Here is a 10,503-nt window from a genome sequence, read left to right as displayed (position 1 = left end):
GCGCGGCAGGGGGACTCTTGGCCTTTCATCAACCTATAAGAGTAAAAAGGATTGCAATGGAAAGCACCACACTCTCGTTTCCCCCCACTCGCAGCCTCTTGAGCCCCAACACTCAGATGCAATCTTGCCCTCCTCCTTCCGCGGCACTTCCCACCTTCCATTCTCAACAATGGCCAACACCCTCAAGGGGCATTGGGGTGGTTCCGTCGTGACAGAGGAAACCATTCTGGAGCTGCGGAGCGAAGGGTACATCCCCACGAAAGTCACCACCGTGTGCCTGACGCCAACTAGCAGGTGCCCGCCCCCAACCAGGGGAGAGGGTAGTCTTCATTCCCCACCTTGTCAGAGTTCTAGGGTTCCCGCTGCACCCCTTCGTGCGCAGTGTAATGTTCTACTAGGGGCTGGACTTCCACCACATGGCCCTGAACTCCATCCTCCACTTCGCCTCCTTTATCACGGTTTGCGAGGCCTTCCTCCGCATCGAGCCGCACTTCGGCCTATGGCTGAAGATCTTTGGTGTCAAGCCAAAGTCTAGCGGCTCCGATCTGGCAGAGTGCAGAGGGGCCATGATCAGCAAGAACCAGAAGGTCGACTGGTTCAAGGGCATGTTCATCGAGATTGTCAAATAATGGTAGCGAAAGTGGTTTTACATCACTGAGCTGCTCGCCGCCGGCCAGGACAAAGTCCCAGCCTTTTCGACCGGGCCCCCAAAGAAGCTCAAGTCCTGGAAGAAGAAGGGCATCGTCCGGGGGAACCCAGGGGAGGTGGAGGCATTGGTCAAGAAGATCAGATGGTGGTCTGCCAAGAAGAACCTCCAGCTAGCTGACGTAGTGAACGTCATGCTCCACCGTCGCATCCTCCCACTCCAACTCCGGGTCACCTCGATGTGGGGACACAAGGCCGAGGAAACCGACCCTGTCCTTCACTCCTTCCGGTCCTCCCTGGCCGACATTTGGATGCGGCTGTTCAAGCCGTCCAGGGATGAATTTCCCTCAGAAGGGGGCGATCTCGACTTCGAAGCCGACCATGATGCTCCCAAGGTAATCTTTTAATACACAACTTCATATTCTACAATATCGGTTTCAGCTAATCAAACTATTCTATGCTTGCAGACATGGATCACCAAGGCACCGCGCCATTTCTAGAGGGGGAGAGGACCCCCCAGCTCACGACCCTCCTAGTCGAGGAGCCGTGTGTGGTGATTCCCAAGGGGTCGAAGCCCCAGAAGGGCAGGGCTGCTCTCCGAATCCGGGAGACCTCGGTCAGCCGATCCGAGGACACCCACGCCTCCTCCATCTATGACGACGATGACGAGGAGAACAAGGAAGATGATAACCCTTCCCTCAAGGGGAAGAGAGCGGCATTCAAGGACGTTGAGGCCGAGGTAGGACCACAGGGCCTAAAGAGGCCTCACAAGGCCTCCGCCAAGCCTGCCGGCAAGCCGGCCCCGTCATGGAGGTTCACCTTCCTCGATGATTCCAACAATGACGATGATCTTGCGATGGGGAGAAAAAAGCCCGCACCCCGGAGGTACGCCATAGTTACTTCGTCCAGCTTTCAGTAACTTTTTCATCAAGATACAATTTATATAAGTATTTTCGCTCAGTCTGCCGAAGGCACGACTCAACGGCGACTCCTCAAATGGGTTGCTACCTCCCAGTGGGACGCCCGATGAGGGAGTCCTGGACTAAGGGGTCCTCGGGCGTCCGGCCTGTTGGACATGGGCCGGACTGATGGGCTGTGAAGATACAAGACCGAAGACTCTCACCAGTGTTCGGATGGGACTCTCCTTGGCGTGGAAGGGAAGCTTGGCGTCCGGATATGAAGATTCCTTTCTCTGTAACCGACTTTGTACAACCCTAGTCCCCTCTGGTGTCTATATAAACCAAAGGGTTTAGTCCATAGGGACAATCATAATCATACATGCTAGACTTCTAGGGTTTTAGCCATTACGATCTCGTGTTAGATCAACTCTTGTAATACTCATATTCATCAAGATCAATCAAGCAAGAAGTAGGGTATTACCTCCATAGAGAGGGCCCGAACCTGGGTAAACATCGTGTCCCCTGTCTCCTGTTACCATCGACCTTAGACGCACAGTTCGGGCCCCCTACCCGAGATCCGCCGGTTTTGACACCGACATTGGTGCTTTCATTGAGAGTTCCGTCGTGTCATCTTCAAGAGGTTCGATGGCCCCGTCAATCATCTACAACAATGCTGTCCAGGGGGAAGTTTTTCTCCTCGGACAGATGTTCATATTCAGCGGCTTCGCACCGTGGGCCAACTCGCTTGGCCATCTAGAGCAGGTCAACAGCTACGCCCCTGGCCATCAAGTTAGGTCTGGAAGCTTGAACTACGTTGCTGATACTCGCGGAGATTTGATCTTCGACGGATTCGAGCCCATGGCACCCGCTCCCTGCCACTGCGATGAGCATGACCTAAATCTGTCATCGGACCATACCCATGAGATAGCACCTGTAAGTGCTCCGACCCTAGATCCGGAGCAGATTGCGCCATCCGAGGACGGGAAGCTCAACCCCGCCACGGGAGCCGCAGACTCAGCGGCGCTGGAGCCACACACAAACCCAACCTCGAGCATGACCTATGTCACCGGAACCTCGGATTCGTCTTTGGCCACAGGTTCTGAACCAGGCGCGTTCGCGCCCGTCGAGCCCGACCAGGCCCCGATCGTAGAATTCAGCGCCGCGAACATCTTCCTGCACTCACCTTTAGGCGATGTGCTAAACTCATTAAAAACCCTCTCCTTAGCAGGGGACTCACAGCCGAATTATATCCGGTTTGAACTGGGGGTTGATGACGGGGAATTTCACTTCCTACCCACCTCCCACTTCATAGCCACTATTGAGGACTTAACCAATATGCTCGATTACAGCTCCTAAGACATCAACGGTATGGACGACGATGCAGGAGACGAGCAGGCCCAAAACACACCGTTTATCGGACGCTGGTTGGCCACCTCTTCGTATGATGTGTATATGGTGGATACACCCAAAGAGAATAACGGCGATGACAAAGAAGACCCAGTCGAGGATAAACCTCCTGACATACATCCAAAGCACCGGCGTCAGCAGCGCCGTTCTAAATCATGCCGCAGAAAAAACAGCAATACCAGCACAGGAGAATATAATACTCCGGACGATTCCAAAGACAATGAAGACCCCGTTGAGCCAACTTCCGAACAAGATGAATGGGAAGATGGGTGAGTCAGCTCTAATGAACAGGCCGTAAACGAAGACTTGGAGGACAGTAATTATCTTTCGCTTTCCGAGGATGAGGTGAGCCCACTGCACCTTGACGCGGGTGAAGGCCATCCGTGCACCCTCGATGCAGACCGACCGCTTGATGACGTCAAGCTAGGGGCAGGCATTGACCAGCCGCTTCACGAGCCCGAAGTAGCTGCCGGGTATAGCTTCAGCAAGCCACAACCGGATTATTAAATCCTTCATGGCTAGTTCGGCCACCCTATGCAGTTCGACCAGCTGTTTTAGCTGGCCGCTAAAAGGCATCGGATGTTCTAGCGCAAGGTATTGCGACCAGAACAGCTTCTCCGTCGAGCTCCCCTCTTCGGCTCGGAAGAACTCTGCAGCGTCGGCTACACTACGCGGCAAGTCCGCAAACGCTCCTGGAGAACTCCAAATCCGGGTTAGTAAGAGGTACCTCTTCTTCACATATTCGCTCTGCATAATGAAGGCCTTACCCGCCGCAATCTTCTTGGCCTCTTGAATCTCCTGGAGAGCGCCCTGGGCTTCAACCCGTGCATCTTGTGTGCTTTGGCGAGCCTTGGCGAGTTTGGTCTCTTGAGCCGCAATATTGCGCTCCAAGGGCTCGCATTTCTTCACAGCGTCCTGGAGCTCTTGCTGGACCTCACCGACCCTGGCCTCGTGCTTTTCGTGGGCGGCTTGCTCCTTAGCAGCTCTCTCCTCGGCCTCGGCCAATGCCTTCTTGAAGGTTTCCACCTCAGTCGCCGCTCCTACAAATACCATGGCACTTTGGTCAACACAAATCATTTATCCTTTCTGAATATACAGCAGGTCATTACACACCTTGATTATCCTCCAGCTACTTCCTTGCTTGGCCGAGCTCCTCCTCGGTCCGCTCCAGCCTCTGCTTCAGTACGGAGACCTCAGCAGCATGAGAAGTCGCAGCCAGCAATGACGCCTGCTTATTCACATAGACATGTCCAGTTAGTCTCCTGCGGAGGTTATTTGATCTTTTGTCTGGCTTTTCTTTCCGAACACCGGACAAAGTCTCAGGGGCTACTGTCTATACATGGCATTCTTTTCATATAATTGCGTCGCTTACCTCAAAGCCTGTTAGAAGGCTGATGCATGCTTCGGTCAGTCCGCTCTTCGCGGATTGAATCTTCTCAATCACCGTACCCATGAGGGTACGGTGTTCCTCAACAATGGAAGCGCCTCGCAGCGCTTCCAGTAGGGTATCCGGTGCCCTTGGTTGGACAGAGGTCACCGACGGAATGGGCACACCTCCTTCTTTCGAAGGAGGCTGCTTGCCAGATTCCGGAGCCGTATAGGTCTCCGGACCATATTCGACTGGGGGCCGAATTGGATATGTCCCCCGTCGCCAGTCTCCATGGGGATTTGCTCCCCCATGTGTCCGGCGGCCGAGGTTTCACCCTCTGGCACCACCCTAATGGCCTCCTGCGTCTCTCCCTGGCCTGGGATCCTTCGGGACAACACCTCGGTGTCATCCATTGCCCTGGGAGAGGAGGCCGCCGAAAGGGACCCGCTGTCCATCACCTTCGGGTCCAGCGAATTCCCCAAAGATGAGGATCACTCGAGGTCGGAACGAGCCAGACTGCAGGTGCGTGGTTCAACGCGTTAAAACTACAAAGTAAAGAGGCTGATATATAAATACGTCAGGGTCTTTGAGTACTCACGATTCGGCCAGGGGCTTATCTCGGGGGCGCCGCTCTGGGCTGCTATCGATGTCCCACACGGAGTTATCTGCGAGGGAGACCTTCCCCCTCTTGGATGCTTCTGCCTCCAGATTTGTGGAGGCCGCCCTCTTCTTCCTCCCCCCTCAGGGGGAGATTGGCTCTCCTCCTCCTCGTTGTCCTCGGCAGTGGAGGAGTGAGTCTCGGTGTCTTCGGATGCCACGTTTGAAGTGCCCTTGCAGCGGAGACCGCTTCTGGTCTCCTTGGCCTTTTTCTTGGCCTTCTTCTCTGGCGCCTGGTAGGATGCCGGAACCAGCACCTTCGTCAGACGTGGGATGGATGGGTCTTTGGGCAACGGAGCCAGACACTGGATTCCCTTCGCCTTCTTTGTCCAGCCCTGAAAAGTTAAATGGGAAAGCTTAGACATCTTCTAGGATATACAGGCGGAGGATATACTGCGTAATATGGAAAACTCACCGGACTGGCTGGATGAGTCAGGTCATGACCGCGGTCCTCGGTCGTTTCTAGCCGCATCTGGTTTCCCTTGAATAGCACCTTCCAGATATTTTCGTGCGTGGTGCCAAAGAATTGTTGCAAGGTCTGGTGCTTGGCCGGATCAAACTCCCACAAATGGCAAGTTCGGCGTTGGCAGGGAAGGATCCGACGAACAAGCATCACCTGGATCACGTTGACGAGCTTGATGTTCTTGTCAACCATGCTCCTGATACGTGTCTGCAGTAGCGTCAGCTCATCTGACGAAGCCCAGTCCAGACCCTTCTCTAGCCAGGAGGTGAGCCGCATTGGGGCCCCGGACTTAAATTCGAGGGCCGCGGCCCAGGTGGTGTCGCGAGGCTCTGTGACGTAGAACCACAGCTGTTGCCACCCTTTTATGGTTTCTACAAAGGTACCTTTGGGCCATGTAACGTTGGGCATTTTGCTCACCATGGCGCCTCCGCACTCTGCGTGTTGACCATCCACCACTTTCGGCTTCACGTTGAAAATCTTGAGCCACAGTCTGAAGTGGGGTGGGATGCGGAGGAAGGCCTCGCACACGACAATAAATGCCGAGATGTTGAGGTAGGAGTTGGGGGCCAGATCGTGGAAATCCATCCTGTAGTAGAACATAAGCCTGCAGACGAATGGGTGGAGGGGAAATCCCAATCCGCGGACGAAGTGAGGGATGAACACTACCCTCTCATGGGGCTCTGGGGTAGGGACGATCTATCCCTCGGTTGGAAGCCGGTGGGAGACCTCCTTGGCCAAATATCCAGCCTCCCGGAGCTTGATTATGTCTTCCTCCTTGACGGAGGAGACCATCCACTTGCCCTGCGCTTCGGATCCGGACATGATCGGAGTGCTTTCTTGGGGTGGAAGAGATGATGACTTGGGCGTTGGAGCTCGAGAATGGGTGGGCATAGAGAGAGAGAGAGAAGGCGTGGGTGAAAGGGGGTGAATCCTTATCCCTTTATAAAGGCAACGAATATCAAGCGCCTCGCCACTCGCCTTAAAACTCGTCTGTTTCCAAAGGGCCGCGCAGACGGCACGGTTGGGTTACCCACACCTGTATTGATGAGAATCCCGCAATAAGGGGACACGATCTCTGCTTTGACAAGACGTGCCAATGAAACCACATCTCAAAACGTGGAGTGGCAGGCCGAAAAACGGTTCGAAATAATTACCGGGTGGTGATGTGGCGTCACGCTACAAAAAGTTGTCAGTAGATTGGACTCGTGAAATATTATACTCTCTGTGGTTGTGTGCGGTACTTGTTTTGCAGAGCCAGACACGTTCTTTGTGTTCGAAGGCTGTTTTGGAGTATTCGGAGGAGGAACCCGCCTTGCAATGCCGAAGACAATCTGCGCGCCGGACACCTCGTCATTGAAGCCTGGTTCAGGGGCTATTAAGGGAGCCCTGGACTAAGGGTCCTCCGGCGTCCGGCCTATTGGACATGGGCTGGACTGATGGGCTGTGAAGATACAAGACCGAAGACTCCCACCCGTGTCCAGATGGGACTCTCCTTGGCATGGAAGGCAAGCTTGGCGTCCGGATATGAAGATTCCTTTCTTCGTAACCGACTTTGTACAACCCTAGTCCCCTCCGGTGTCTATATAAACAGGAGGGTTTAGTCCATAGGGACAATCATAATTATACAGGCTAGACTTCTAGGGTTTTAGCCATTATGATCTTGTGGTAGATCAACTCTTGTAATACTCATATTCATCAAGATCAATCAAGCAGGAAGTAGGGTATTACCTCCATAGAGAGGTCCTGAACCTGGGTAAACATCGTGCCCCCTATCTCCTGTTACCATCGACCTTAGACGCACAGTTCGGGACCCCCTACCCGAGATCCACCGGTTTTGACACCGACACCCGACCCCACCACTCCCCCTCTACCTCAAGAGGGGTTATGGGAATTGACGTCTACTCCGCCCCCTATCGAAACAACGGGGGCTGGAGGGTCAGTCGTCATGGGTGAGGTTGAGACCTCGGTCCAATAGGTCCAGGGGGACATGGTCCCCGAGGTCGATCAAGAAGGGTTGGGCCAGACATTGGCCCAGCCGAAGTCGACTCCGCGTCCACAACGTAGCTGGAGACCCTTGTGCCTAGCACCTCGGTACTGGGCTCTAAGGCTTTGCCACCCCTACCTCCTGCACCAGGGTAGGCTACCACGAGATGGACCGAAGAGATGCAGGCGACCCTTGCGAGTTCCTCCCAAAAAGAAGAGCACCGCGCACTGGTCGGCGCGGCGCTACAAGGCTTCTGGTCTACAGAGGCCGGAATGTGTGAGGTCTTCAAGGGCCTCGTCACAAGCTTCAAGGTATGCTTCTGTTCTGTATTGAGGATAACTTCCCTGTTCAAATATATTTGCAAATCCGTGTATCTGTCCGAAGATGTTTTCGCTTATATTGCAGCACCATACTTAGGTAGCATAGACAATGAGTAGCCCCCGAGCCCAAGGCTAGTTTTGAGAAACTGGCCTTGGGGTCGATATAGATAACCACAAAGGACAAAGGCAGAGCCTCTAAGACTCCGGTAGACATCATAAAATGCGTTGGTCGGAGTGTTAATAACTGGGCCTCGGCGCCAAACTTTGCCTCCGAATTTTCTGGTATTCCTAATGAGGATGCCGCGTCCCATCTAAAAACATTCATAGAATTGCGTGATATGAAAAAGAAAAAATATGTGGAAAATGATATTGTGAAGTTGAAATTATTAACTTTCTCTCTGAGGGATCATGCAAAAATTTGGTTTTCTTCTTTGCCTCGCTATAGTATTGATTCTTGGGATAAGTGCAAAGATGCTTTTATTACTAAGTATTTTCCGCCCGCAAAAATTATTTCCCTTAGAACTCAAATCATGAATTTTAAGCAACTTGAGCATGAACATGTTGCGCGATCTTGGGAAAGAATGAAATTGATGCTAAGAAATTGTCCTACTCACGGTTTAAATCTTTGGATGATCATACAAATTTTTTATGCGGGATTGAATTTTGTTTCTCGAATTTTTTTAGATTCCATCGCGAGTGGTACTTTTATGGAAATTACTTTGGGTGAAGCTACTAAATTGCTTGATAATATTATGGCAAATTATTCACAATGGCATACCGAAAGAGCACCTACTAGTAAAAAAGTTAATTTGGTTGAAGAAATTAGTACTTTGAGTGAAAAAGTTGATGCTCTTATGAAATTGGTTACTAGTAAAAGTGCTCCTATTGATCTTAATGATGTGCCTTTGTCTACCTTGATTGAGAAAAATAGTGATCCTGTAGATGTGAATTTTGTCTCGCGAAACAATTTTATTAACAATGCTTATAGAGGTAATTTTAATCCTAGGCCCTTTTCCTGGAAATTCCTCTAATAATTATGGTAATTTCTATGGTAATTTTTCTTACAATAATAATAGGAACCCCTCTGATCTTGAGAGTAATATTAAAGAATTTATCATTGCTCAATTTTTTTCAATACTACAATAGAAGAAAAATTGAATAAGATTAATGATATGTCTAGAAGCATTTATAGAATTTCCCATGATGTAGAAAATCTCAAGATTAAAGTTGATGTGATTGAATCAATTAAAGCTTTGCATGTTTCTATGGATGAAAGTAAGAAAATAACCGCTATGCTTAGAGCTAAAATAGAATTTTTAGAAAGCACTACAAAAAAATACACTTCCGTGATGATACGTGTTTGTCACAGTAGGTCGCTTTTTTTGTCATGCATGTACATCCATGACAAATTTATGACAGAATCAAGATAGTCATACCTGTGCTGTCGTAGAAGTGTTCCATGACATTGCCAAAATTATCATCACGGAAGTGTCCACTTCCATGACGATAAATCGCGCGTCATAGAAGTGCTTTCGTCAAGGGTGACCGACACATGGCATCCACCGTAACAGAACGTCGTTAAGCTATCAGGTCGGATTTTGGATCCGATAACCCGTTAACAGCCACGATCAATGCCGATTTTCCACGTGTAAAATTCTCATTGGCTGACGGATCCAATGGGCGAGATGGGCCTATGATATGTTGACACGTGGACCGGCCCAAAAGTGGCCCACAAAGATTAAATGGGCTGGCCCAACCGAAGGCCCATAAGATTTAGCGGACCATAATGGGTCGGCCCAGCTAAAGGCCCACAAAATTTAGCGGACCATAATGGGCCAGCCCAGCTAAAGGCCCACACGATTTTGCAGACCATAATCGGCCGACCCAGCTAAAGGCCCACAAGATTTTGCGGACCATAATGGGCCGGGCCAGCTAAAGGCCCATAAGATTCTGCCGACCATAATGGGCCGGCCCAACTAAAGGCCCAACTTTCTCTGTCAAATCGGCCCATCAACGGCCTGTCCTAAACTTGTCATCAACGCGGCCCATGGTCACTTCTGGCCCGTTAACAGTACGCTAAGTAATTGGGCCAAATTACAGCCCGGTGTTCCGGCCTGTTAAAGGTCCGGCTTCATTTGGGCCCATTTACAGGCCATCAAAACTTTCGGCCCATAAACGACCGTGAAGGATTTGGGTCATATTTGGCCATGTCTGACATTCGGCCTGTTAGAGCCCCACTATAGCTTTGGGCCACTTTTGGCCTGTTGTCATTTTCGGCCTGTTAAAGCCAGACGTAAACCATGGGCCATATGTGGCCCAACGTCATATCAGGCCCATTAACGGCCCATATAGAAATGACGATAATCTAGCCCGACCGAAGTTCCGACCTGTTAAAGGCCCATGTATTAGATCGGCGCATTTACGGCTTGTCCGAATTTCGGCCTGTTAAGGCCAGTGGGTTATTTGGCACAATCAGGGCCCAATCTCACTTTCGGTCTATTAAAGGCCCATGTATTTTATGGGCTCGATATATTTACACCTGTAAACGGCCTATTTTTACTGAGGGCGCAGATTATGTTTAGGCCTATTAAAGGCCCACTATGGGCACAGGCCTACTAGAAAAATATGAAAGCTTATGCTGATTTAGGCCCAGATATTTTTAGTGGGCTACATGCCAATTTCGGCCCGTAATCGTTTTTAGCCCAATTGGAATGGGCCCGACGAATGTTGGCTTGTTGGGCTCCTAGGAAGCTTTCGGC

This window comes from Triticum dicoccoides, chromosome 5A, assembly GCF_002162155.2.
Source record: "Triticum dicoccoides isolate Atlit2015 ecotype Zavitan chromosome 5A, WEW_v2.0, whole genome shotgun sequence".
Lineage (NCBI taxonomy): Eukaryota > Viridiplantae > Streptophyta > Magnoliopsida > Poales > Poaceae > Triticum > Triticum dicoccoides.
Note: the sequence above shows the minus strand (reverse complement) of the source record.